Here is a 6,000-nt window from a genome sequence, read left to right on the forward strand (position 1 = left end):
ATTTAATCTGTCAGGCTGCGTGGTCGGCCCTAAGAGCTAGACGTTCATTTCATTGGTTTAAGGCAAGCATGGCTCGGAAGAGAAAAAAAAAGTACTCTTTAAAAATGCAGATGCCCCAGAGTGGGATCTTCTCAACTATTATTAGTCCCTGACCTCTGCGTGTGAATGACTTGATTGGCTTCTAGACTCCAGTGGAACTTGAATTTCTGTGCAGAGGGCAGGAGGTTGGGGAGGAGACAGGGGTTGGTCCAGGGATCTCCCAAGGCCCCTGGAAAGCCAGGCCCCTGTAGAGACATTTTGTTTCATCCCAAACTGTGTTTTAGAAATTGAAAAATCTTATTTATAACTCTGAGTTTTTGGGTCCTCTTGAAGAGTCCGTGGGTTTGGTGATGCTGGGCTGCACAGAACAGGGAGTCAGAGGCTCCCCCCTTCCGCAGAGCTGTGTCCCCCCCCACGGGGGCAGGTGCCCTGAGCTCCCACGCGGTCACGACCCCTCTGCTGGCCAGACCTGCTCCACCATGTCCCTCCCTTGGCACGTCTACTCCATGGGGCCCGTCTCTTTCCGCACAGACCCCCTGCCCTGGGTTCCGTGGTCCAGGGCACCGCAGCACCTGCCGCGTGTAGGACTGTGGAGTCTTGTCTGGTGTGGCATGACTCCTGGTGGCCCCAGGGTCATCACCTAAGCGTCGATTTCTCATCCACTGCCATTCAACAAGTACTTATCGGCACCTACCCCAGAGGTTCAGCTGTAAATAAGAAAAGCAATGACGTTTTGCTTTTGAGGAGTTTATATTCCAGTGGGAAAGACAGGTAACAGATTAGCAAACAAATGGGTGGTGTGGTCAGGGGAGCAGCAGAGGAGAATGTTCCAGGCCAAGGAACAGCAGGTGCAGATGCCGGAGGCAGGACGGGGCTTGCGGTGTCCCGGGCGGAGGCCGCGGGCGCGGAAGGCTCCGGGTGGAGGTGGCGAGCAGAGGAGGCTCCTTCATCTGCAGCCCGTGCCGTGGGTCTTGCGTCTGGCCTGTGAATTGCTTATGTAGACTCCAGAGGGGAGTTCCAGGCTAGCCCAGGAGGATGGGGAGCGGCATCGCCTGCCCCTTGTGCTCCCCACGCAGACACACCAGCACTGTGCACAGGTTGGAGCTGGGCTGGTCACCTTTGCTCTGCTGGTGATGAAGCTCCGGGGGATGGGGCTGTGCCGACGTCCCAGGGCCCGTCACTCGGAGTCGCCAAGGGGAGTCCTGGCCACACGTGGAACGGAACTGGGCACCTACAGGTCAGGAGTCTCTCAAGCGAGAGCATTCAGAGCTTTGGACGCGTGGTGCTGTGTCGGGCTTGAGGGGCACGAGCCATCGGCTTGCTTGGTGGCCCGCGGGGTACATCTGTGTCCAGGCAGCCGTGACCCCCAGCTGGTCCCAGCGGGAGGGACGTGTGGGCAGCAGCCGCCCCTCAGGTGATGGGCACCCCTTCCTGTCTGGTTCCCGCCCCCGGGCCCTCTGTCACCCCCTTTCTCTCCTGTCCCCCTACTCTTCTGCCCGGTGCTGCCCGAGTCTGGCTTTGCACCGTTAGCTGCAGGGAGGTCAGGGTGGTGGGCCAGTGCCAGCGGTGTGGGGACAGTGAGGTGGGATGGAGTAGACGGTCCCAGAGGGCCCCGAAGTTACCTGGGCTGCATGGGGCGCCCTCCGAAATCCCACCCGTTCCAGGTCTCTCCCCGTCCCCTCTTGTCCCTGTTCTGCACAGACATCTGTCACCAGGGGTCAGGCTGGGGGAGTTGGGGACACCACCGCCGTGCGGCTCATGCCTCTGTCTCTGCCTGTCGTGTCTCTGCCTGTCGTGCCACGTGCCTCCGTGTGTCCCTCTGGGCGCCACGTGGGAGTCAGCGACCCGCCTTAGCTGTTCCAGTGGGAAAGGCTGTGACCCGCAGGACGTATGTGCCAGTAGGGTGGGGACAGGCCGAGGGTGCGGTGGCCGAGACAGCGAGGCCCAGAGAGGGGGACGGGCTGGGGTCAGTCATTCATCCAGCAACGAAGCATTGGATTCGAGGTGACGACCCCAGGCCTCTAAGGCACCGCTCTGGGCCTTGGGAGCAAAGCAGCTGACACAGTGCGTGGGACCCCAAGTGAGGAGCAGGCGCTCCGCACTTGAGAGCGCGCTCTGCCCTGTGGCGGCGGGGGTGCGTGGAAGCCACGGGGGCGGGGCAAGGAAGGGCGCGGCCCCCAGGGCCTTCCCGAGTAGGCGGTGCCGGTGAGCGACCTCAGGGAGGAGGGCGCAGCCTCACGGGCCTGGGAGGAAGGAGCAGGGGCACACAGCGGCAAGGGCCCGGGGGGCTCTCGGGAGAGGTGCTGGGGCTCAAAGCCGGAGCTTCAGACCCAAACGTTGGGGGCAGAGAGGCTGTCATGGATGTGGGGGAGCAGACCGCCTATGAGCGCCGGTGCGGGCAGGACCAGCATCCTCCTGTCGCTGGTGAGCGCAGGGGGACTTGCCCAAGGTCACCTGGGGACGGAGCCCAGCTTCGGCTCTGCTCTCCAGATCCTAAAGCTGGGGCTGGTGCCGAGCCTCCAGATGGTCCTCTGGGTCCTTTGCACACAGAGAACGAGGTCCACGCTGTGGGCTCTGCAACGTGGAAGGGGCTGCTGGGTGGTGGATGTGGGCAGGAAGTTGGGTTTGGGATGTTGGTGGGACAGGGAGGAAGGGAGGCAGCTCAGCCCAGGAAGCTAAAAAAAACCAGTCACAAAGCATTTATGATGCAAATCTGTCAGCGTTCCATGTAGGTGACACCAGATTTGGGCAGTCTGTGGGTGTCTTCGTGGAAGCAAATCATATCTACTCATTGACAGGAAAGGTTGATTTGAAAATGATTCAAAATTACCATGCTAAAAATGAACGTTCTCAGGAATATTTAAACAAAGACGGCAGTTATCACAAGTAGATGCCGAATCTGAGGCTCAGTTCATTTAGTGAGAACAGCCAGAATGGCTTCCCCCATCCTCCCCAGTGCTCTGGGAGGGGCTGTCCTGGTCCAGGGTCTCTCCTCGGAGCTCACAGCTGCACTCCCCTTCCCTCCGCGGGTCTGCCCTGGCCCGCACCCCAGCGGGGCCGCTGTGGAACCCCTCTGCGTGGAGCCTGGGGTGGCTGGGCTGGGATGTGGAGGGATGTCCCAGGCCTCGCTCTGCTCGCTCTTCTCTGTGGGAGGGAGTGTGATATGGGCCCCCCCGCCAGTCGGCAGCAGTGAGGGGCTCAGCCAACCACAACCCCAGGGTGGGGGACACCACGCTTTACACTCCTGCTACAGAGAGTGGGAAATAGGCCTGGACCTCCTCCCACCGAGTGCTGACCCCACAGGGTCCCCCGGCGGCTGGTTCGTGGGGCCCCCTTGACCCAGAGCACCGGTCACCCCAGCTGTGGCCAGCCGGCTCTCGTGGTCATTACTCCATCTGACCCTAATTTCTTCTTCTGTTAGGAACCGTTTCCGTTAACGTGGTAGCTGATACGCGTAGGTTTTAAGTGGGAGGTGGTGGGAAGGGTAGTGAGTGGAAGGCAGTGTCTCCCACCATCTTCTGCTCTCCTGCCGCCGTCCCCTGCGATGACACCTGTTCCAGCGTCTCCCCTCCTCCCGGAAATGTTCCCCTCTCCACACGGGGTGGTGCCACGCTGTAAGCAGGGCTAGGGGCCCCCCTCCCGTGTGCAGTGTGTCCCCTTGCACATCCACGCCCCTGCCTCGTCCTGGCCACACCTGCTGCCCCCTCGAGACTGGGAGCCTTGGCCCTCAGGGGGCTTGGCTGGTCACCTGCTGCTGGGCACTACGCTGGCTCCCGTCCGCGGCTAGTTCCGGCAGGGGACCTGGGGGCACTTACACTGCTCTCTGGGGACCCTGTTCCAAGGTACACCTCCAGCAGTGGACAGGGACGAGTAACTCTGTTGTCAGCGTAAATCACAAAAACACGGCTCCACCACTGGGGGCTTCTAACCCCCGGGGTAAGTACGTTTCAGAGCCCGTGCACTGATGCCCGTGGATCTGGGGCCCCATCATGACCAGGTGTGCCAGCCGGACACCTCTCCGAAACTCACTTTCTGCACCTTTAAAATTTGTGAACCCCGGGCCCCTGGGTGGCTCAGTGGGTTAAGCGTCTGCCTTCGGCTCAGGTCATGATCCCAGGGTCCTGGGATCGAGCCCCGCGTCGGGCTCCCTGCTCAGCAGGGAGTCTGCTTCTCCCCTGCCTGCCAGTCCCCCTGCTTGTGCTTGCGCGCTCTCTCTGTAGCTCTCTGTGTCAAATAAATAAAATCTTTAAAAAATTTTTTTAAAAAATTCGTGAACCCAAATTGAGTAAGAATCCTAAGAAATTAGTTTTCTCCTATTGGATAAAATTATCTTTAGGTTAATTTTGGAACAGTATGTTCTGAGAGTAGTCAAGAAAATTAAGGAAGATAGTAGGAGAGACTTTGCACGGCATAGAGCAGATCCCCGCGAAGCTCCCGTGGCCAAAACAACGTGGTGTCCACGTAAATCCAGCAAGGCAGACCGTGACTTTTCAGGACACCCATGAGGATCTGCATCATAGAATTCAAAGAATCGGAAAGCCAGATAATGTGTAAGAGTGTAAAGTAAAATGCTATTACAACCCGATTTGTCATGGACGCCATAGAACAACGAAGTGTTAACGAGCCTAATGCTGTGGGCGCGTGGGCTCCGATACCTCCACGCTGAGGAGGACAGCGCGCCTCTGGCCTCCATGTTAATGGAATGATTCCGTTAAGAGCTAACGAGCTGTCGTTAGAGTGGATTGTAACGGCGCCCGCTGACCTGGAGGGGTCTCCAGGGCCCTGCCACGTGGAAAGGGCAGGTTGCAGAGTAAAGTACAAACATCCCAGCTTTTCCTTTTTTAAGGTTTTATTTATTCATTTTAGAGAGAGAGCGCGCATACGCAGGGATGGGCAGAGGGAGAAAGAATCTCAAGCAGGCTCTGTGCTGAGTGCAGAGCCTCATGCGGGGTCGACCTCACGACCCTGAGATCACGACCTGAGCTGAAATCAAGAGTCGGACGCTTAACCAGCTGAGCCCCCCAGGCGCCCCAAACATCTCATCTTTATGAAACCCTGTGAGGCCCCCTACATGAGGTCATGTCGCGGTGTGTGATCCAGAGACAGGTACCAAGGTGCCGTCCGGGCTGTTGGCAGGTCGGGAGACACTGGACTGAAGCTGGCCAGCTGTGTCCCCGTGCATGCATCCGCGTGGTGGAATTAGGTAACGAGATGGAATAATAAAAGGAGCAGCTCGAAGAGGCGGTTTGTAAGCTCTGCTCTCAGGGGTGCGGGCTTTGGGAGTGCATCTGGTTCCCTGCTTCTCCACGCCCAGCAGCCTGGAGCGGGCGCTGGGCAGAGGCCGCATGAGGCTGTGCAGCGTGAACCGTGCATGGGTGAGTATGTCCGTTCTGCAGGAGAGGAGCTCAGGGAGACCAGGGAGCCCTCTCTCTGGACGCCAGGACGCCAAGTGCGCCCACGCGAGGGTTGAGGCTGGCTCACGCCGGCCTGTTCTCGAGGGGCCAGGGCAAGGCAGGCACTGGAATTGCCATCTCTCAGGACTGGCCGGCAGGGGCACTGGGGACCGAGGAACGGGGTCCGCAGTGCTGGATGCTGCGGTGGGCTGGCCCAGCCAGACCCAGGAAGGGGTGGGGCTCGGACTACCCTGGCCCCTTCAGGAGCCACCACGGCCCCGTGGCCGACTTAGAGATGGGATTCCTGGGAAGGGACATTGGAACCAACAGACTAGGAGGGGTGAGGGGCTGACGTGATGGAAGCCGTAGAGACGAGTCAGTCCCACCTGCTTCCGGGACCCCCACCCAAGGTTCACATTCCAGGGGGACAGTCTGGTTGTCTGTACCATGGTGGGCACAGCCCCTGAGCTGGCGGAACTGGAGACCCCCTCAGTGCGCTGCCTCCACATGCAGCCACTCCGCTGCTTGCCTCCTGCAGGCCCCCTCGCCCCTGCTTGCCTCCTCCAGC

At 59.7% G+C, this 6,000-nt stretch overlaps 1 protein-coding gene across 1 annotated transcript in view; it reads left to right on the top strand.

Moving 5' to 3' along the window:
* ADGRD1 (adhesion G protein-coupled receptor D1) overlaps positions 1 to 6,000 on the top strand; it is a 101,883-nt gene that overhangs the window by 86,524 nt on the left and 9,359 nt on the right. The gene's annotated exons all lie outside the window — the stretch shown is intronic.

Source organism: Phoca vitulina, unplaced genomic scaffold (genome assembly GCF_004348235.1).
Source record: "Phoca vitulina isolate PV1807 unplaced genomic scaffold, GSC_HSeal_1.0 scaffold91, whole genome shotgun sequence".
In the NCBI taxonomy this organism is placed as follows: Eukaryota; Metazoa; Chordata; class Mammalia; order Carnivora; family Phocidae; genus Phoca; species Phoca vitulina.